The sequence below is a fragment of the Rhinolophus sinicus genome, linkage group LG11 (assembly GCF_036562045.2).
Source record: "Rhinolophus sinicus isolate RSC01 linkage group LG11, ASM3656204v1, whole genome shotgun sequence".
NCBI classification, from domain to species: domain Eukaryota; kingdom Metazoa; phylum Chordata; class Mammalia; order Chiroptera; family Rhinolophidae; genus Rhinolophus; species Rhinolophus sinicus.
In genome coordinates this window covers 10,342,382-10,363,503 of record NC_133760.1, presented here as the reverse complement: position 1 = coordinate 10,363,503, position 21,122 = coordinate 10,342,382, and the positions used below count along the sequence as shown (strand labels likewise).

The 21,122-nt window shown below is 52.8% G+C and overlaps 1 protein-coding gene, 1 long non-coding RNA gene and 1 other non-coding gene across 3 annotated transcripts in view; 1 reads left to right on the top strand and 2 right to left on the bottom strand.

Annotated features, from left to right (window-relative positions):
• Positions 1 to 5,082, bottom strand: part of POU2F2 (POU class 2 homeobox 2) — a 70,831-nt gene extending 65,749 nt beyond the window's left edge. Inside the window, exon 1 of the mRNA XM_074314251.1 lies at positions 4,941 to 5,082. The gene's annotated coding sequence lies outside the window, so the exon portion shown is untranslated. The remainder of the gene's footprint in view (positions 1 to 4,940) is intronic.
• On the bottom strand, positions 2,156 to 4,455 carry LOC141567673 (uncharacterized). The gene is made up of 2 exons (XR_012490501.1): positions 3,805 to 4,455; positions 2,156 to 2,679 (listed from the first exon to the last, which is right to left on the bottom strand). It is a non-coding gene; the product is annotated as an uncharacterized LOC141567673 (long non-coding RNA).
• A 10,214-nt stretch (positions 5,083 to 15,296) lies between the features above and the next one.
• LOC141567749 (U6 spliceosomal RNA) lies at positions 15,297 to 15,403 on the top strand. Its single transcript, XR_012490578.1, has one exon. It is a non-coding gene; the product is annotated as a U6 spliceosomal RNA (small nuclear RNA).
• The last annotated feature ends 5,719 nt before the right edge of the window (positions 15,404 to 21,122 follow it).

The following is a 21,122-nucleotide window of genomic DNA, read 5'->3' as shown; positions in this document are numbered from 1 at the left end:
AACAACGGAGCCCAGCTCTGCTCTCGGCCACGCCCCCAACCTGGGCGCTTCTTCCCCGCTGCCCTGCCCTCGGCCATCTTTCTGCCCTCGCCCCCCCCCCCCCTTTCCTCAGTGCCTGAGCATCCTCCAAGACCCACTTCCTGGTTTAAACCCATGCCTCCCTCCTGCCAGATTCCCAGTGACCTCGAAGCTCCCTTTGTGCTTCAGGCACCCGGATTATTGTCTACGGCTGGTATGAGATTCACTTCCGAGTCCATGGTTGGTGCCTAAAAATCATTTTCAGGTAGGGAGTGCTCATGCTCCCATTGCCTGTTTACCTCAGGGAACTAACTGTACTTCATGCGCTCAGTGACACACCGCTCAATAAATACCTATTGAGTGTGGGGACCTGGGATGTGGGGCCACCACCTCCAACCTCCCTCTGAGTGTGTCAGAGCTGGGAAAGCTGCTGGCCCTGGGATCTCATGAAGGTGGGGCTGTGGGAGAGTGAGGGAAGGTGTACCTGCCTCTCAAGGCCACCACCTGCATCTGAGAAGGTGGCTGTGCATCCCTGGTCTTCCTGGCAGGGGTCGGGGGTCAGGGGGAAATGTAAGCTCATCCATAGCCCTGCCCTGTCTTTGAAGAGGCCCAGCCCCAAACCATCACCAACAGAGTGAGCTTTCTACCTCGCTCGTGCTCGCTCGTTTGCCGGCTTTTCCTTCAAGATACAAAGAGAGACCCAGGTCCTGGAAGCCTTCGCTGAGCCACATAAGGCATCTATCCACCTGACAGGTCCTGGGAGACAGGTCTGTGGATGGACATCTCAGGGGACTGGAGCAAGGGGGAAGGGGGAAGGGACAGAGCCAGAGGAAGGAAATGGCGCTGGGACAGCTAAGGGGAAGGGACAGACCTCTGAGAACAGACCAAGCTCCTTATTAGGACCTCAGTCCTAGCACTGCTTGGTGGCTTATGGGCTGGGAGAATTGTGTGGACCTCAAACCCTCACCTGTGAAAGGGGCACCATCAGGGCTGCTGTAAGAGCTAGGTGTCCTCATTATTATTATTATTATTATTATTATTAGATCAGGAGGTGTTGGGCCCAAGGGAAAAAATGACAAGTGATACGTATTTAGAAGAAAGAACAGATCCCAGTCTAAAGAGACCCCACATCCACTTTCTCCTCCAACAATTTTCCACAACCGGGTTTCTCAACCATTTCAATCCTGAAAAATCCTGAAATTAACCAGCCTGTGCCAGACAGGGAAACTGCTCCCTTGCCCCCATCAAGGTTCAAGCAGCCCCTGGTGTGGCCGTCTGCCCTTCTTCCCAGGTCATCCCCACACATTAGGATTCTGCACCAGGGCTCGGATAAGCACTTCCCAGTGGGGTGCTGAAGTTGGGGCCCCTAGCTTGGCTGTCACATTGGTGGGGGAGGGGCTTCTGGCCTATGGCCCCTGCATCAAGGAACAAGTATGTATGAACCAGAATGGAAGTGGCCTGGGGTGGCCACTGATGTACCCACTGGAATAAAATCTGGCCGGCATGTTGTTTAGGATATATAGGCTAATCTCTCTCTCTCTCTCTCTCTCTCTCTCTCTCTCTCTCTCTCTCTCTCACACACACACACACACACACACACACACACACAGTCCGAGTTCTTTCCCTACCATAGCCCCATCACAGATACCCTCCATTTTCCCTCAAAAGACGGGCAGAGGGAAGCGAGGGCAACCAAGGCCCCCAAAGATGGCATTGCAACCAGCCAGAGGGTTGGCCAGCAGTCTAAGGGAGATGGAGACCTGAACGTCTCCAGTGGGCACAGATGGGCCTCTGGCCAGCACTCCCCAGCAATCAGGAAGTAGATGTAGAATTGTGTTACCAGCACCTGGAGCTCCTGCCTGTGGCCCTGACCTGGGACACTATGAAGGTTTCCCTGGGCTGGCTGGCTTCGGGGAAGGGGATCTTGTCTTGTTTTGTTTTCTTGAATCCAGCTTCAAGGTTGCTGTGCAAGCATGCTGTCAGCCCACCCGTGCACCCGCGACCTCGGTGCCCATCTTTCATCACTGCACAGGGACGCTGCTTCACCAACAGGCCCTCCTCTGACCCAGGACACAACACACAGACACCTAACAAGAACAGTAACGACAACAATAATAATAGCTCTATTCAGAAACAGTACTTTCACATGTGACTTTATTTGACGTGTCCCTTCGTGTGCACACACCACGTTCAGACCCAATGCAGGTACGGAGAGTCTCTACTCCAACCATGCTACCTGTCCAGATTCACGCACCCACCACCGATGCCAAACGTGGCCCACAGACCCGCACACACATGGACGGCTGCCACACACAGAGCCAGAGAGAGCCTCCCGAGTGTACACACAGCGAGGGGTCCGTGACAAGGGAAGCACCAGTATAAATGCACGCGCCAACTCCTTCCTGCACACATATGGCCCACAATGGGGACCCAGTCCCGGCGCCCCGCTGAACACACATGTTGTGATTCTACACCTTGGGCTTCTCACTCTGCCAAGGCTCCCAGGCCCCGCACACAGTCAGTCTGTCCTGAACACGCCTCGCAACGCACGGAGGCCTTGGGCACACGCACGCTGCCGCCATGGTCAGACTGTGCTCTCCAGCCCCCACCGCGCACTGATGCTCCTCTCTCCTTGTACCTGAGGGAGGGGGGCAAATTCACCTGCCAGTATGACAAGAGACTAAACGTTACCAAGTGAAGTGGCTCATTGGGTCTTTCTCTAAATCCAGGACCTGCTCCCCAACTCCACAGGCCCCAGGATGGAGGGAGAGCGTGGGGAGTGGTCAGCAGGCCAGAGGCTTTCTCTTAGGATCTTTTACCTGGGGCTCCCAAGCTCTGAGGACCTTCTCAGATGGACCCTAGCCCCAATTTCCTCCCCTTTTCACTTCCCACTAACCATCTATGTCATTTTCTTCTCTGTCCACACCCTTCTCTCTCAGTGGGGCTGAACCACAGCCATGAGCCCTCAGTTAAGGTCTTCCCCTCCCCCTCCCACAGCCCCAGCCAGCATCCAGCAGGACTTCTCTAGGAGGCCAGAGGAAATAGGGGGTAGCGCTAGAACCCCCAGGACAGACCCAAGCCCCCGGCAGGGCAAAGAGGATAGAAATACATGGGTGTGTGTGTGTGTGTGGAATAGGCATTAGGTTTGTGGGAACTTGTGGGAGTCTTGTCTCTGCAAGGAGCCCCTCTCCCTGGCTCGCTGTTCAAGGCTGACGCTACCAAAGTGATAACTAAATGAAATCGAAGGAGGGGGTAGGAAGGATGGGGCGACGGAGGAAATGAGTGGCAGGGAGGGAGAATGAAAGAAAAGGGGAAAGGGGGAAGGGAAAAAAAGAGAGAGAAAGAAAGGGAGGGGTGGAGAGAAGGAAGACAGGGGGGAAAAAAGAAAAACTGGGGGAGGGGAGAGAAAGCGTTTGAGAGCAGGAAAAGACAGAGACACTGGAAAATAGGGAGAAAGAGAAACCAGCAAAGGAGATGGAGAAAAAGGAGCTGAGAAAGGACAGGAGAGGAAGAAAAGGGAGCAAAGAGACAGGAGGAGGCAGCCGAGGGGTTCCCCAAGTTACAGACTTTGTCCAGAGAGCTGAGGGGTGCACCCTGGCTCCCCAACATCACTCCCGGACCCTAGAGCTCCACTGCCGCCTCTTCTCCTGCCGGAGAAGCCACCGCTTTTCGGCACCCCATCCCAGCTGCGCCCTCTTCCCCTCTTCCACCCAAGGCACCCCATTTCTTTCTCTGGCCCCTCATTCCCGCCCCCTCAGCCTTTTCCTGGTCCCTGTGTCCTCTTACCTCCGCCCCCCATGCACCCTGCTTGCTTCGGAGCTTCAGACAGCACCACCAACCACCATCCTCACCATGGTCATACTAAACCGGCCCCCACAGCCCCAGGAAAGGGGGGAAAGAAGCAGGCAGCAGCAACACCAGCCTCGACCCCCTCTTGCCTCATTTTCTCCACAGTGGCCCCTTCCCCAAACGCAGGGTCCAAAATGGGGATCCTGCCCAGCCCAGGGGGCCTCTCCACAGCGCCGGAGCCAGCGGGAGCCGATGCCACCTCGCCTCTCTTCTCTGTGCTCGCTCTTTTTTGTATACGGTGGCCCCGGCTGCGAAGTGTTTGATTTTCGTCTTTTTATTGATATTATTTTTTTTCTTGCTCTTTTTCTTTATTTTTTGGCCTGGGATCGGCAGCGACGAACGCCCACCGCCTGGTCTCCTCCGCCAGCTCGCGGCTGTTGGCTCTTTTCTCTAGTCTGCGCTCCTCTCGCCTCGCTCCTTTCTCTTCTCTGTCTCCACTCGCTCCTCCGTCCTTTCAGCTCCGTCCTCCGTCGACTGCTCCCTCCTCTCCCTACTGCCTCCGCTCCACGCCTTTCCTTTCCCCAGCTTTCTTGCCCCTTCTCCCCTTTTGCTCTGCTTTCTCTCCGTCCCCATTTCTTCCCAGCCCTCCCCGCCACCACCGCGGCACATATCTCTCCTTTGGTTCCCTCGCTGTCACCGACGGGGAGCCGACACCCCCTCACCCCCAAATAATAAAAATACCCAGCCAGGGGGCAAAGCCCCCGCGCCGGGCGCCAGGAGGAAGGCGAGAGGGCCGGGGCCGCGGCGGCGACCGGCAGCCGGAGAGCGGTGCGGAGCGAGCGGCGCCCGCCCGGCTCCCGCCCGGAGAGCTCTCTGCAATAGGCCGAGCCGGCTGCATTAAGCTTCTTGCAATCAATAAAGCGCGGGTCAGATTATGCAAAGCGCAGATATTAATATGCAAAGTTTTAAAGATTTTTAAATGGAAGGGCGAGCGCGGCGCGGGCGGGCGGGCAGGGGCTGCGAGGGGAGAGGGAAGAAGGGAGGGCGGGCGGGCGGGCGCGCAGGCGAGCTGGGGAGAGGAGGAGGCTGCCCGCCGCCCGCCCGCCCGGCTGCGCCGCGCCGCCTTGCCTTACCGCTGCTCCCATCGGTAGGCGCCGCTGTCTTCGCCATGCGCGTCAGCTGCACGGCTCCGAGGGGATGGCCGAGGAGGAGCCGCCGCCGCCAACGCTACCCCCGCTCCCGCTCCCGCTCCCGCGCCCGCTCGCTGCCTGCTGCTGGCGCTGCTCTGGCCGCTGCTCCTCGCCTGAGCTGCCGGCGCGAGCCCAGGCGCGCGCCATCCCCGGCTCCCACCTTGTCCCCATGGCAACCCCGGGCCCAAGGATGCTCAGAGAGAGAGCGCGAGCGAGAGAGCGAGGGGGGAGAGAGGGAGAGGGAGAGGGAGAGGGCGGGGAGCGCAGGGGACACGGAGGCTGGGAGAGGCCCGAGACCCACAGAGACACAGAGATACACAGAGACAGAGAGATGCAGAGATACTCAGAGATACACTGAAACAGACAGCCGCAGTTACAGAGAGGGGAGGGGTGGGGAGTAGAGGAGGGCACGGAGACAAGGAGAAGCCCAGAGACCCACAGAGACACACAGAGATATGCAGAGACACAGAGAGACACAGAAAGAGACAGAGGGGAAAGGGAGGGGCGGGAAGCAGAGGGGGACTCAAAGGCAGGGAGAGACCCTGAGGCCCAGAGTCTCTCAGAGACACCCAGAGATATCCAGAGACAGAGACAGAGAGAAAAGGGAGAGGGGAGAGGGCAGAGAGCACAGAGGACACAGAAGCAGAAAGAGACAAAGAGATGCCCAGGGGCAGATATACGCAGAGATACACAGAGACACAGAGAAACATATATACACAGGGACAGAGAGAGAGGAGTGGAGAGCAGAGGGGACTCAAAGGCAGGGAGAGACCCTGAGGCCCAGAGGCTGTCAGAGACACCAGAAACAGAGACAAGGAGGAAAGGGAGAGGGCAGGAATACAGGGGAAAATGAGGCAGGGAGAGACTAACAGAGACAGAGAGATGCCAGAGACACACCGAAACATATAGACACACATACAGTGGGGCTGGGGTGAGGGAAAGAGGTGGGGAGCAGCAGATGGGAACACAAAAGCAGAGCTAGGCACCAAGAACCACAGAGACACCCAGAGACAAAGAGATAGGAAAAGAGGTCCATGGAGAGAGAAAGAGAGATGAAGAGCCAGAAAGCCAGTCACAGAGAAGAAGACACACAGACAGGAGATACAGATAGCCATATATCTATATCTATATCTATCTATCTATCTATCTATCTATCTATCTATCTATCTATCATCTATCTATCATCTATCTACCGAGAGGGAGAGAGAGAGAGACAGAGTCAGGCAGAGGCAGAGATAAGAGAGAGAGAGAGATGCAAGAATCAGAGATAGGAGAAAGAGCCACACTCAGAAAGAGAGGGCTGAAGAGGCAAGGCAAGTTGGAGAGAGACAGGCACACAGAGATAGACCCAGAGATAAGGGAGACATGCTAAATCAGAGAGCTATGCAGAAACAGCCATTGAGAGAGAGAAGCAAAGCCAGAAAGACACCAACAGAGACCAAAAGATGTAGAGACTGAGACAGAGACAGAGAAAACAGCAGAGAGGGGGAGAGAGAGAGACAGACAGACAGACAGACAAGGAGAGAGATGATTAGAGAGATGTAGATGGAAACACCATGAAACAGACACAGAGATTCTCAGAAAGAACCTAAGAAACAGACAGAAAGAAAGAAATGTGCAAAGAGACACACAGAGGCCAAGACAGAAAAACAGACAAAAAGAAACACAGAGACAGTGAGAGACAGAAAGCAAAGATGGAAACTTAGAGAGTCAAAATGAAACAAAGAGATACAGAGAGAGACAGGGAGAAACTGCAAGAGGCAAGGCAGGAGCAACCTAAGGAGACAGAGAGATACCATGAGGAGGAGACAGAAAGACATGGGAAGAGGCTTTCTGGGGGACAGAGATCCAGAGGAGATACAAGAAAGAGAGAGAAACAGAGAGTCGAAAGTAGAGAATGAGACTTAGGAAAGGGGGGTGCAGGACAAAGAGACACAGCCCAGGGAAGGAAGACAGGGGCAGGCTGGGGTGAGAGTAGAGACCAGGAGACTGACAAGCGGTGCTAGGCTAGGGGAGCAGCAAGGGGGAGAGGGCAGCTGGGGGAGACAAAACAGGGGAAGGGGAAGGGAGGGAGGAGGTAGTAGCCGGTCACTGAGAACATCCCCTGTGCCAGGCACAGTAGGGCTGGGGAGGGGAGAGGAAGGAAAGGGGTGGCTGAGAGGGAAGGGGCCCTGGGCCAGAGGAAGGTCTGAGCTGGGTCTGGGGAGGGCACGTGGCTCCTGCCCCCTGCCGGCAGGGGCGCGGCGGTGCAACGAGGAGAAAGGGGCTGCGAGTGGTACTCAAACCGGGAGAGGGTTTTGGGGGAGGAGGGAGAAGGAGGACACGGGCGCGCGCTGCGCGGTCTCGGCTCAGTAGCCGCAGCTGCCCGTCGCTTTTGTTACCGGTACCTCTGCCCCGCGCGGACGGAGTGGGCACACGGGACCCTCGCGACACGTGCGTGAAACACGAAGATCACCAACTATTCACGTGTACAGAGAAGGCTCCCGGGACCTGCACTGCAAGTGCGTAACAGAAATAAATACTGGAAACACCTACCCCGCGGGCATACAAAGTAAGTACATGGGACCTGTGCAGCGGGCATAACAGACACGGAACTACCCACTACCCTCTGTACGCAGCAACCTCTTGGGACCCACACTGTGCTCCGCGCAAGTGAATGCAAGAAGCAGCTACCCTACCCTGTGTGCACACCATGTAATTACAGGTATCTATGCAGCGTGTGCGTAAGAGACACGAAACCACTTACTATCCACTGTACAGAGCGGGGCCCCAGGCCCCACCCTGCGTGTACACAACACCGATAAATAGGGAACCATCTCCATCACCTGTGCACAAACTAGGCACACGCCACCCACAGGGCATGACCATGAGGGACAAGGAACCACACACCACGCAGCTTCCTGGGACCCACACTGTGTGCCCAACACGAAGGCAGGATTGGCCTATGGTTGTGCCTATAAAATGGGCACCCGAACCTGACGATCTCAGGGGAACACGATAGACACCGAGGCGCAGGGCCTGGAGACCCACAGAGTGTGTATAACATAAGCCAGTATTTTGCCTGCAAAGGCACACAGACCCCACTCATAAGGTGGAAACTCACAGAGGGTGCCTGCGATGACCACACAGGATCCGCCCACCCTGGAAGGAGCTCGAAGGAGCAGTGGACGCTGAGACCAGTGTGCTGGACAGACTCCTTGGCGGCCGTTGTGTGTGTGCAATAGATGCCTGGAGGCTGCTGGAGGGAAGCTCCGGGGGCAGGGGCGAGGATGGGCGCTCCTTGGCCTCACCTCCAGCACCTAACGGGACCAGCTTGAGGGCGGCCCATTCCAAGAATGACCACGCATGCGATAACTGTGTGGACGCGGAGTATGCACTCAGCACCAGAGGACCAACGGTAAAGATCCGGAAATGCTGACCTGGGGCGTGAAGTCCGTAGGAGACGCTTACTGGACAGTGTGTTGAGGGGGCAGGCTCTGCGTCCCGTGGATGACAGGTGTCTCTTAGTTACCCAGGACACCCACAGGACGCGCAGGCGGCTCTACATGCTCTGCAGGGCTCCACCCAGGCCGTAGTTGTGACCTCACGAGGGTGGATGCAGCCTGGGACACACGCCAGGCACATGCAAAGTTGTACACGGCACACTGCGTACAACACAGGGAAGAGCTGCCTGCCCTCTCTACTCCAGAAAGAGCTCCCATTCCAGAAGTACCTGGAATATACTACGTGCAGGGCATTGTAAGCTACGAATACTCTAAAGTGTGTGTGTGTGTGTGTGTGTGTGTGTGTGTGTGTGTGTGTGTGCGCACATCAGAATGTACCTCCAGATAGATGTACACGCTCACTAATGCAGTGTATCTGTTCACACATCTGTGGCCACGTGTGTGTATGTGTGAATGTGCGTACATCTTTGGGTCTGCGTCACAAGTCTTGGGTCTCTCTTATAACCCCTGAAGATAAAGGGGGTAAGATAAGGGAACCAGAGGCACACAGAGGGGGATGGGAGGAAACCGGGAGAAGGAGGAGGGAGGGGCTGGAGGAAGAAGGGGAAAACAAGAGAACTGGAATGGGAAGGAAGGAAGGAGACCCTGGGGACAGAAGCAGTTGGGGACAGGGTGGGTGAGGGAGGAGAAGGGCAAGGACAGGAGGAGAATGGGTGGGAAAGAAAGGAGGGGAGGTTGGGAGAAGGAAAAAGGGAGGTGAGTGGGGACTGACTGGAGAATGGTGAGAAGAGTGCAGGATGGGGGTGTCAAGAAGAGAGAAGGGGACCAGGGAGAAGAGAAAGGAGATGGGAGATGGAGGGAGTCGAGGGAAAGAAAGAAGAGAAACAGAGGTTTTTCTGGCCTGTACAAAATTTAGAGATTCCCCCAAGGGCCTCCCATGAGAAGGAGTTTGAGGGGGCATGGCAGGAATCACAGGAAGCAGGAGAAGGCAGGGGAAGTCATAATGTAGCTCCCAGGTTGGGGCAGCCAGCTGCCTCCAGCACCCTAAAAGGGGCTCTGAGACACGGGCCCCTGCGGCACAGAGAGGGTACACAGACCAGGCTGAAATGTAGGGTCTTCTAAAGTGGGTGGGGTCCTGGAGGAGGCGAGTGGAGGAGCTGAGAGACTGGCAGACTCCCAAGACAAAGGTTCTAGGGTACGGAGACTTCCAAGGGCCAGAAGGAAGCTGAGATGGGCAGGAGTGGGGGACGAGGAGCAGGTGGAGGGGAGAAGTTCAGAAAGGGGCTGCGAGCAAGAGCCAGCTGACTGGAAATGGTCGGGCAAATGGAGGAGCAGCTAGAGGGCGTCGTGAAGGCCACCGGCTTCCTGCATATAGATGGGTCCTGCCTTAGGCACATCCCAGGGTCAGAAGCTGGCCCAGGTCGGCTCTCACAGAGCATTCCATTCAGTTCCATTTATGAAAGGTTCACTGAAGGCTACGATGTGCTAGGACTACGCTGCAAATTGCAAACACCCAGGTGACGGAGACACCACTCTGCCCTCACACAGAGTCTGGTCTGGGGGAGAACAGACAATAAACACGAACTTACTGACACCCATAGTGAGATGGACGAAGCCCAAAGCTCAGTGTAAGAGTCTGGACACAGAAGACCCGCTGTAGGATTCCGCTTATATGAAATTCCAGACAAAGCAAAACTTTAGTGACAGAAAAGCAGGTCAGTGGTTGAAAGGGGCTAGAAGTGAAAGCAAAGGGCCCAAGAGAGAATTTGTGTGTGTGTGGGGGGTAATGGAAATGTTTTGCATCATGATTGTGGTGGTTGTATGACTGTGTGTTGTGTGTGTGTGTGTGTGTGTATGACAGAGAGAGAAACCGAACACTTAAAATTGGTGAATGTTATTGCATGTATTTAAATGTTATTGAATGTATTTAAATCACACTGCAATAAAGCTGACCAAAAATAAATAAATAAACAAGCAATTCCAAGCCAGAACATTAAGACTTAAAGATAGGGAATATGCAGGGCTTTAGAGGACCCAAGAGGAAGTAGAGGGGGCAGTGAAGGAGGGCTTCCAGGAGGAGGTGATGCCTGAAATAAGACCTGAAGAATGGAGGTGGAGGGTGAGGTATTTCCATGGAAGGACTTCTATACTCCAATACCTGCTTCTCTCACATAGAAGCAGGTGAGAACTGAAAAAAGTTCTGTATGTATTGCACACAGACTGCAAGGTAAGGCTGTCAAGAAACGAGAGGAGAGAAAATCAAGGTTCAAAATACAAACCCCATGACGACTTGGAGTACCAGGTTGAATAAGCCCCACCTGCACCCGCAAAGGCCCACAAGAGGGAAACTGGTAGACAGGACTGGGAATTGCTAATCTGCCCGTTCCCATCACGGAAAGGGTTCCTTCCCCTGCCCTTCCAGAACTTCTTTCCTTCACGTGGGGACATCTCTCCCCACTAGGAAACAGCCTCTGCAATGGGCGGAACCCGGAGTCCGTGCCCACAGCCCACATGTATCCACAAGCTCGCTGGCCCCAGCGAATCCCTCCCACCTGGATTCTGTGTGGCCACTGCCCCCTGGTGGCTTGAGTGTTGCATTACTGAGGACGAAAGGACAGTTCCAAGGCCAGGCCTAGTCTTGTGTCTCCAGAGCTCAGTCCAAGCCACTCCCGTTGCTGTCCCCACTCCCAGACGACCTTGCTAAACCCAACAGGCACTTTTCAGCCCTATCCGACTTTCCTTCTCTGCAGCACACAGCCACAAACCATCTTTTAAAAATCCTCTTTGGGGAGCACCCTTCTAGTTGCTAGATGGGGTGCGGCCCTATCCATGAATCGCTTAATAAAGCCAATTGGATCTCAAACAAACAAACAAACAAACAAACAAACAAATCCCCTTTGCATCTAAGAAAGTTCACTCCCTTGCTTCTCCTCCGTTGGCTGCTCTCCCAGGGGGAAGCATTGCCTCCCACAATTGCCTTCTTCATGCCAGTAACCCCCAAATTTGTCTCTAACGTATCCCCCTCTCCTAAACTTCAGACCCAGATATCTAGCCACCTCTTGGAAGTCCCAAAGCCACCTCAAAATCAACACATCCAACCTGAACAGGCCCCTTTCCTCACACCGCCCCCCCTCAGACCTGGGTTCCGTCTGCGGTAGTGGCAACTCCATCTGCTCTGGCTGTCGCGTTAGAAAAGGGCCTCAGCCTTGACTGCCTCTTCCTCACGTTCACATCCCCCGGGCTCAAAATCCCATCCAGTTCACTTACTCCCTTAATGTTAAGATGAACCATATGAAAATTGCCAATCATCAACTGGCTTTTTTCACAAAATAGTAATTTCATAGAATTTGACCTAATATTTCTCAAATCCATCTCCTCTTCCCTTCTCTACTTGCAGTGTCCTACCATGTTCCCCCGAAAATAAGACCTGGCCGGACCATCAGCGCTAATGCATGTTTTAGAGCAAAAATTAATATAAGACCGGTCTTATTTATAATATTATATTATATTATGTTATATTATATTATGTTATGTTGTCATGTTATGTTATGTTATGTTATGTTATGTTATGTTATGTTATGTTATGTTATGTTACATTATATTATAGACCGGGTCTTATATTAATTTTTGCTCCAAAACACGCATTAGCGCTGATGGTCCGGCTAGGTCTTGCTTTCGGGGAAACACAGTTGTTCAGGCCTCTTCACGTCCTGCTCGCCCGTTGTACCTACTTCCTACCGGGCCTCCCAGCCTCCTCGTCCCTTTCTCGTCCATCCTCCACACTGGCCACTGGGGTGATCTTTCTACAACATGGCTCTGATCAAGTCACTCCTGCTTCCAACTCTATCAGGGCTGCCTGTTGCGAACAGAATGAAGGCCAAACTCCCTAGCCCGTTTTTTAGGCCCTTCACAATTTCTGGCTCCCCACTCCCTCTAGTCACTGCCCACTGTGCACTCTGTACTCCAATACCAGACCACTGCCACTTCCCTGAATCTGCCTCCTCTTACCTCCTGGCCTTGGCACGTCGTTTCCTATAACTGGACTGTCCTTCCCGCTCTTCTCACCCTGGCTAACTTCTTTTTGACTTCAAGAACCAGCTCACACATCCTAGGCTATCCTAAATCTCCAGTTTATACATTCATACATTCAATGCCCACAGTCCAGGGGAGGTGCTGGGGACGCAAAGGGGGAGAGGGGCTGCTCTCCAGAGCTCATGCTCCAGTAAGAGAGACAAACACATCAATAAATCAAAACAACACTGGGACAGGAAACCAGCCTGGGGAAGTTTTCTTGAGTTTTAAAGGGGAAATCGTTCTCCCGAAGTTGGAGGGGCGTTAAACTCAGAGAAGACAGCAAAGAACAAAAGCTAGAATCACGAGGAAGAGCCCATTTTGTGCAGTCAGGCAGTGGGGGTTGCAAAGCATAAGCCATGAGAGAAAGACGCTGCTAGAGAGGCTGGATTGGGCCCGGTCATTAAACACCTTTTGACCTCAGAGACTGTGGGGATTGCATCAAGGGCAGATCAGCATTTTTGAGAGGATGCATTTGAGGAGGTAAGAATAGAGGCAAGAAAAATCATGAAGCTGTTGCAACAGCTTAGGCAAGAGGTGCTAAGCCTGGTATCACGACGTCGGTATCAGGAGCACAGGGGAGGTGCCAGGTTTGCAAAACCTTGAGCTAAGTCGAGGCAGCAGGCTTTATGTTTGGATATGAGACTGAGGGAGGCGATGGCCCCATGTCTCACCTGGATGCTTGGGTGGATGGAGGTGCCATGGAGGAGAAAATAAGAGGCACAGGACTTATTCAATGAAGTTCTTTGGAAAATTCTTCTGCCTGAGGTGTCCAGCGTTTATGTTGGTTCTACAGTTAATATTAGGATACATTTATGTGCGGCATCGTGGAAACAGATCTGGCTGAAGATCTGGCATCATCAGTGTACAGGTGACAGCTAGAATCATGAGTGAACACTGTCCTTCAGGAAGGATATGAAGAATGAGAAGAGCTAGGGGCCAAGGAAGGGGCCGGGGGAAGGGCCATGTTTCAAAGGTGGGCAGAAGAGGAAGAGTCCCTGCCTGGACCGCAGAAGGAGCTGTCAGAGAGGAAGAAGACCCACAAGTGCTACATCATGGAAGCTGCGGCAGGCAGCCTCTAAGAGGCCCCCAGTGACGCCGCCTCCTGGTACCCTTGCCCTTGTGTGACCCCTCCCCATGCATGTGGGCTGGACCTAGGGACTCACTTCTTTTTTTCTTTTTCTTTTTTTTTTTTTTTTAAGATTTTATTGGGGAAGGGGAACAGGACTTTACTGGGGAACAATGGTCAAATTGTTGTCCTTTCAATCTTAGCTGTGGGGGGTTATGTTCAGCTTCAAGTTGTTGTTCTTTCAGTCTTAGTTGTGGAGGGCGCAGCTCAGCTCCAGGTCCAGTTGCCATTACTAGTTGCAGGGGGCACAGCCCACCATCCCTTGCGGGAGTCGAACCGGCAACCTTGTGGTTGAGAGGACAGGCTCCAACCAACTGAGCCATCCAGGAGCTCAGCGGCAGCTCAGCTCAAGGTGCCGTGTTCAATTTTAGTTGCAGGGGGCGCTGCCCACCATCCCCTGCGGGAGTCGAGGAATTGAACTGGCAACCTTGTGGTTGAGAGCCCGCGCTCTAACCAACAACTGAGCCATCCGGGAGGCAGCTCAGCTCAAGGTGCCGTGCTCAATCCCAGTTGCAGGGGGCAGAGCCCACCATCCCTTGCGGGACTCGAGGAATTGAACTGGCAACCCTGTGGTTGAGAGCCCACAGGCCCATGTGGGAATCGAACCGGCAGCCTTCGGAGCTAGGAGCACGGAGCTCCAACCGCCTGAGCCACCGGGCCGGCCCGGGACTCACTTCTAATGAACAGAATATGGCAGAAGTGATGGGATGTCATGTCTGAGATTAAGTTATAAAAAGTTGGGCGGGCATGTCTCTTTTTCCCTTCTCGCTTCTTTCTCACTTCTCCCGTCTCTCTGTCTCTCTGTCTCTGTCTCTCTCTGTCTCTCTCTCTTCTCTCTCTCTCTCCTCTCTCCCTTCCTCCTTCCCTCCTTCTCTCTCCCTCTGGGGGAAACTGTCATGCTATCTCCTCACACGCACAACCACACAACCGGAGCCTTCAGAAGAGACCACAGCCCTCAGCTGAGGGGCTCATGGATTCCTGCCCTGCAGAAACTATCGTAAATGTTTGTTGTTCTGAGATGCTAAGTTTTGGGTTGATTTGTTATGCAGCAGCCAAGGGAGGAAAGGTTTTCAAGAGAGAGATACTGGTCAATGGAATTAAAAACTGCAGATACAGACTGGAAAATGTCCTTGGATTTGGCGAAAGGTCATTAACATGCTCAGTTCCAATGGTTTCAGTGAACTGAGATTCCAGTGAGAGATGAACGCTGGGGCTGGTGAACAGGAATGCTTCTGCTTACCCAGCATCCATTTCCCCATTGTCTATGTCAGCTCCACGAGACTGTCCATCAGGGCGCCCAGCTGTCCGCAGGCCAAGGGGAGGCACGTGACTCAAGCTGCACCAATCAGAAGCCCTCCCTGTAATTTGAACCATGAGCTTACGTGACAGGAGGCCAGAAAGCGGTTAGCGCTGATTCCTGCGGCGGCCAGGCCCCTGAGGAAACTGCCATTCCTTCCCGCTGTCTCCATCCCTGCCACTACCCTGGCCCCGGTCCCTTCCGAAGCCTGGTTCTTCAGTCTCTCCTTCCATTGTGTGTGCCATCCTCATTTCCTTCTAATAAATTCCTTGCTTGCTGAAGTTAGCAAGAGTCAGTCTCTGTTGCTTGCAGCCAAAGAACCCTAACTTGTACTTGTCCTTTCAAGAACTTTGGATGGTGTGCTCGCTTCGGCAGCACATATACTAAAATTGGAACGATACAGAGAAGATTAGCATGGCCCCTGTGCAAGGATGACACGCAAATTCGTGAAGCGTTCCATATTTAAAAAAAAAAAAAGAACTTTGGATGGGATGAGGAGAACAAAGGACACGCACAAAGTAAAGGGACATAGAGGGTTTTGTTAGTTTTTAAGGTGGTAGAAATTTGGATAATTTATAGGCTAGGAAGGAGGAAAGAGAAGAAGGAAGGAACAGAGAAGGGAAGAATAATAGAGTAACATTCTGGGAGTCGTGATGGGATGGGCAATGCATGGGTGGGGAGGTTGGACTAGAATGGAGCCCGGAGAAGTGAAGTAAGTCTGGGCGTGGATATCTGTAGGTTTGAATTGGAAGCTGAAGAAATCACAACTGCTTAGTCTTCATTTTATTTGTTGAGACCAAAAGGGTAGAATTGGGGATACTCATGGAAGGATGGTAACTGAAAGAGGAAGCTGACCAAGAAGTTGGCACCATATGTACCACTTTGCCACCATTCTTCTCTGAGCCAACCTCAACCACCTGGATCCTGGTTAGGGAAGTGCTGAAGGCCAGGGGTGGAAGGGATCATTTTCCATGTGCCCTTCCAGGGCACACCCCACCCTTCCCTCCCCATGTGGACAGCATCCTCCGGCTCACTTGCCCTCCGACTTCTAAGCGGGGCCTCCATAGGAAGCACCAGCAGGACAGTAGAGGGTGGGAGAGGAAAGCAGTGTTCTGGATATTTCTTCTCTTACTCCCTGCTCTCTGTCAGCACTGTGCCCTCCACAACTCTGGTGCCACTCAGGTATGTTTCATGGTTCTCCCCAGGCTCCAGTAATACCATCACTTCCTTCCCTTACCCCTGCAGACCTAAGGGTGGTCACAGATTCCTGCTGCCTTCACCTCCCTTGTGGGTTCCCTCAACCTTGCCCACACCACTACAAATAGTCCCTTCATTAAATTATCTTCAAAAACCCAGCTGTGATGCCCCCTGTTACCTGCTGGGAGCCTGGCTTTTAGAGAGCTGGTGAAAGAGATCAGATGGTCCGATATGAGGCTCTGGCTGGGCAGGGAAGGAAGAGAAGCCAGGAGGGGTCTGGCTGACTGGCAGAAAAGAGAGGGATCAAGGGGGTGGAGCTCGCTATGAATTGATGCTACAGGTGTGATGGCAGCAAGGGCCTGCCAGGCCTGGAAGGCAGATGCTGGGATCGGAGCACAGGACCCTGGATTTCAAACACGGAAGACAGTACTGTGTTGTGGTTCAATCCAGGGCTTTTAAATTTGGGACGCAGAGAGTCCCGCGTTGGAATCCTGGATCTGCTACTTTACTGCATGCCACCCAGTATTTTTCTCCTTCCCTCACACCCAAGTCATTCAACGATCATTTACCAAGGTATACTTCTGTTCTAGCCACGACAGGCTGCGTCAGACCCAAGCCCTCCCTTGACACGCTCTGCCGTAGTGGGGCACATGGTCACTGGGGGCAGCTCAGAGGGACATACAAAGGGCTGTGGGAACTCAGCTGAGGCAGAGCCGCCCAACTCTAATCTGGCTTCACAGAACCCTGGCTTCCTTGAGTCTTATGTCCTCAGGTTCTAACACCCTCTGTCCCACTTCCTCATGGACATGTGTTGAGTCCCTGGTCACTTCCCCTCATTCCTGAAGTCTCTAGCACCTCCTCAGAGACTTCCCACCCCAGCCCCTCCACCCTGCTGGGATACCTAACCTTCCCATGATGGGCCGTCCTTCCAATGAGCTAGCCGCTCAGTCTCTTTCCACCTCATCTCTGCTGACCTTCAGCCCACCCCAGCCACCCACTCCCATGAGCACACCTTGAACTTAGTCATTAGCTGGAAGGGCAGCACACACCGCGAACGTTTACTGAGCATTTATACCAAATGCCAGGCACTATGCCAAATGGGTCAAATGTGTTTACCCCTCACAGAACCTGCAAGGTGGGTATTAGTTTCCTCATTTTAAAGGTGAGATTACACACTCAGGAAGGTGATGTCACTTCCCTGAGCAAAACATTTAGTAAAGTGGCAGATCCAGGACTCCAACGCGGGACTCTCTGGGTCCCAAATTTAAAAGCCCTGGATTGAACCACAACCCAGTACTGTCTTCCATGTTTGAAATCCAGTGTCCTGTGCTCTGATCTCAGCAGGCCCTTGCTGCCATCACACCTGTGCATCAACTCATAGAGAGCTCCACCCCCTTGATCCCTGTTTTCTGCCAGTCAGCCAGTCCCCTCCTGGCCTCTCTCCCTTCCCTGCCCAGCCAGAGCCTTATATTGGACCATCTTATTTATTGTTGGTTTTGTTCCACTTATATCTCTGCATTATCTTTTAATAACCTAATGCTTAAAAAAAAAAACCCTCTTAATCATTTTAAATAAATGTTTTCTGTGACCCTTGTACATGCTAATCCACCTAACTAGGATACCTTTGCCCATCCTATCCACCCAAAGATGTCCTACTCCTCATTCAAGAATGAACAGAAATCAATCATTAAGGAGAAGAAAAATAAACCACAGTGACATACTACCACACATCCGTCAGACTGGCAAGATTAAACTGTCTGACAATACCAGGCATTGGCAAGAATGTGAAGCAGACAACTCATTCATTACTGGTGGAGAGTAAATTGGTATAAACACTTTAGAAAAACAACTTTCAGTGTGGTAGACTGAAAAAAATGTCCCCCAAAAGATGTCCATGGCTTAATCCCTGGAATCTGTGAATGTTATCATATGTGGCAAAAAAAACTTTGCAGATTTTATTAAAGTAAACATTTTGAGATGAGATTATCCTGCATTATTTGGGAGAGCCCTAAATGCAGTCACATGTATCCTCATAAGAGGGAGAAAAAAGGAGATTAGTCATGGAAGGAAGAGGAGGAAATGTGACCACAGAAACAGAGATTGGAGTGATGTGGCCACAAACCTAGGGATGCTGGCAGCCACCAGAAGTAGGAAGAGGCAAGAAACAAATTCTTTCCGAGAGCCTCCAAAGGGAGTATGGGTCCGACACCTTAATTTTGGCCCAATGAAACTGATTTTAGACTTCTGGCCTCCAGGACTGTGAGAGGACACATTTCTGTTATGTCAAGCCACCAAGTTTTCATAATTTGTTACAGCAGCCCTAGGAAACTAACAAAGGCAGTATCTACCAAACCTGAACATACTTGTGCTCATGTCCAGGAATTCCACTTCTAGGTATATCCCAGCAGAAATGTAAGCATTTGCTCACCAAGAAACATGCACAAGAATGTTCACAAAGGCATTATTCAATGACAGCCCCAAACTGGAAACAACCCAAATGTCCATCAACAGTGCAATGCATGGACTATTTGTGGGATGTTCAAAACATGAGTCAACTACAAATAAACACTGAAGAACCTCGCATATCCATTGTTGAGCAGAAGAAACCAGACACAACAGAAAACATATTGTGTGATTACATTTATGTCAAGTGCAAAAAGATATAAAATTAACTATATCACTGACTGACATAAAACTAGGAAGTTAGAGAAAAGCAAGGAATTGTCACTGTCAAAGCCAGGATAGTGTTCCCACATAGGGAAAGGGGGTTGTGGTCAGGAGGACGCGCATGACAGAAAGGTGGCAGGTTGGGGGCTTCTGGTAATTTATTCTTTAATGTGGGAGGCACAGGTGTTTTACAACAACTTATTAACTGTACGTTTGTTTTATGCACTTTTCTGAATATTTCACAATTAAAATGTATCTTGGTGGTGATAATGGCGGTAGTGTTAATTTCTAATAGAATGAATGGGGCGCTTCCTAATCCCTGAAACCTTCCTGGGTCCCTCCATCCAGTGTCCCTAGGGCTCTTCCAGCCTCTGCTGCTTGTTCAGTCACTGGCCACTCTGGGCTGTGACCCATGGTGTCCCAGTCTGGCTCATCCACCAGAACAAGAGCCAGCATCCAGGCTAGACTCCTCTAAGGGGTCCCAGCAGAAGCCAGCCCAGGCCCTGGCCCTTGGGAGGCCTCCGGGGAACCTGTGCTGCCATGTCCCAGGCACACTGGACCTGCAGATGCCTGCTGACTGAAGGGGTGGCTGACGACACCGCCACTTTGACTCTGTCCATCTGTCTCTCTACATCCCATTCAGTTCCCTAAGATTTTCATGAGGGCTGTTCTCTGCCCGGAATACACCCCCCTGTCATTCTCTTGAACTCTTACTCATTCTTCAAGAACCAGCTGCAGGCTCCTCTCTGTGAAACCGCGGACGCCTTCCTCGGAGCGCCGACAGGCCCCGATTTCCCTCGGCCGCAGCCTATCCAGGTCTTACCCCACAGAATCTTTCTCCGCCTGAAGCTCTTAGATCTCGCTGGGTTGTCCTCAAGGCCTGGGTCTGACCCACTTCTGGGCCTCAGGGGTCTCTTGGTCAGCCCCCGCTCTGGGTGCAGGCTTTCGAAAGCCCAGGCAGGCTCCACACCGCGTGCGCTCCGCGACGCTCAGGAGGCGACATACTTTGCCTCAAGGTTCCCGCCACCGCGGACTCCTGGCACGCAATGCGCCTGCGTGCGCTCTCGGGGCACGCACTTGCCAGAATAAGCGGTGGGTCCCCCGCGCTGAACAGGGTAAAGCGGTAGGAACCTAAAGAAAGGGGAGGGGTGCAGCAGAGGGCGGGGCTGTAGGAGTGGCCTGAGGAATGGGGCGGGGCTGAGACTGGCCCTGGGGCTTGTAGCATGGAACCGGTCTTCACGGCCTGAATCTTGTCCAGTAACGCGGCTTGTGGGGCCCATTGCTCAGTAGGGGAGAAGAGACAGGCACCATGGCGGTTCCCGGAATTTAGCCCAGCAGAGGCCAGGACAAGCTGCAGCTCCCACCCTTAAGCACAGTAAGCCACAAGGAGGACCCCAATTCTCAGTAGGTCGTGAAAAGAAAGCCTACTTTGGCTCAAACCTACTCAATGGAAGGAGAAAGGGCGCAGAACCTCCCAGTCTCCCTCCCCAACCTATCTTGGTCCCCTAAAGAAGAGCTGCTCTCCATCTCAGTGCTGCTTCGTCATCCCTCAGGCAAGTCACTTCCCCTCTCTGAGCCCATTCCTTGCCAAAATGGGGATAAAATCCCTACTTTACACAAGAGGCTAAGTATTAAACAGATCTTGAGTAAGTGCCAAATAGACCTTAGCCCCCTCCCAAAGAGGGTACAGGGACAGTCTAGGGTTACACAGCAACTAGCTGGGCCAGGTCTTGACTCCTGGACAGGACTCACCTCCTAGATATGCCCCTTTATCTCTGTATATCAACACAGGTCAAGGGTCCAGGACAGGTTCCTAGATGTGGGCAAGTGGTGCATCCCTTCCCCCAGGAAAAGCCAATAGTTGGAAATCCCTGCCTACCCCACCCCAGACTCCCTTCCCCCTCAGGAAGAAAAACCCCGGATATTGTGTAAGAACTTGAGTTCCTAAGCTCATAAACAAGGGGTGGGGAAAGAGCAGGAGCCACAACCTCCTGCAGCCACAGGGCGGTAGGGAGAAGTGTTTGGCCTCAGAAGAGTTAGGAGATCCAGATTTCAGGAGGTGACTGTCCAGAAGGTGTGAGGGGCAGGGAGCCACCTGGAGAGGGATTCTAGGCAGAGAAGCCTGGTTGCTGGTTTGGTTTCCAAACCTCTGGGCTCTGTCAGCCTTGCAGATCACTGACCCACCTCACTGAACTAGTGGAAAATACAAGCACTCCCAAGGAGCACAGCACTCACGAATAGGCTGGGAGTGTTTATGACTCCAAGGCAGTTATTTCCTCTGACAGATGAGGATACTGAGGTCCAGAGAGGCAGGCAAGCCT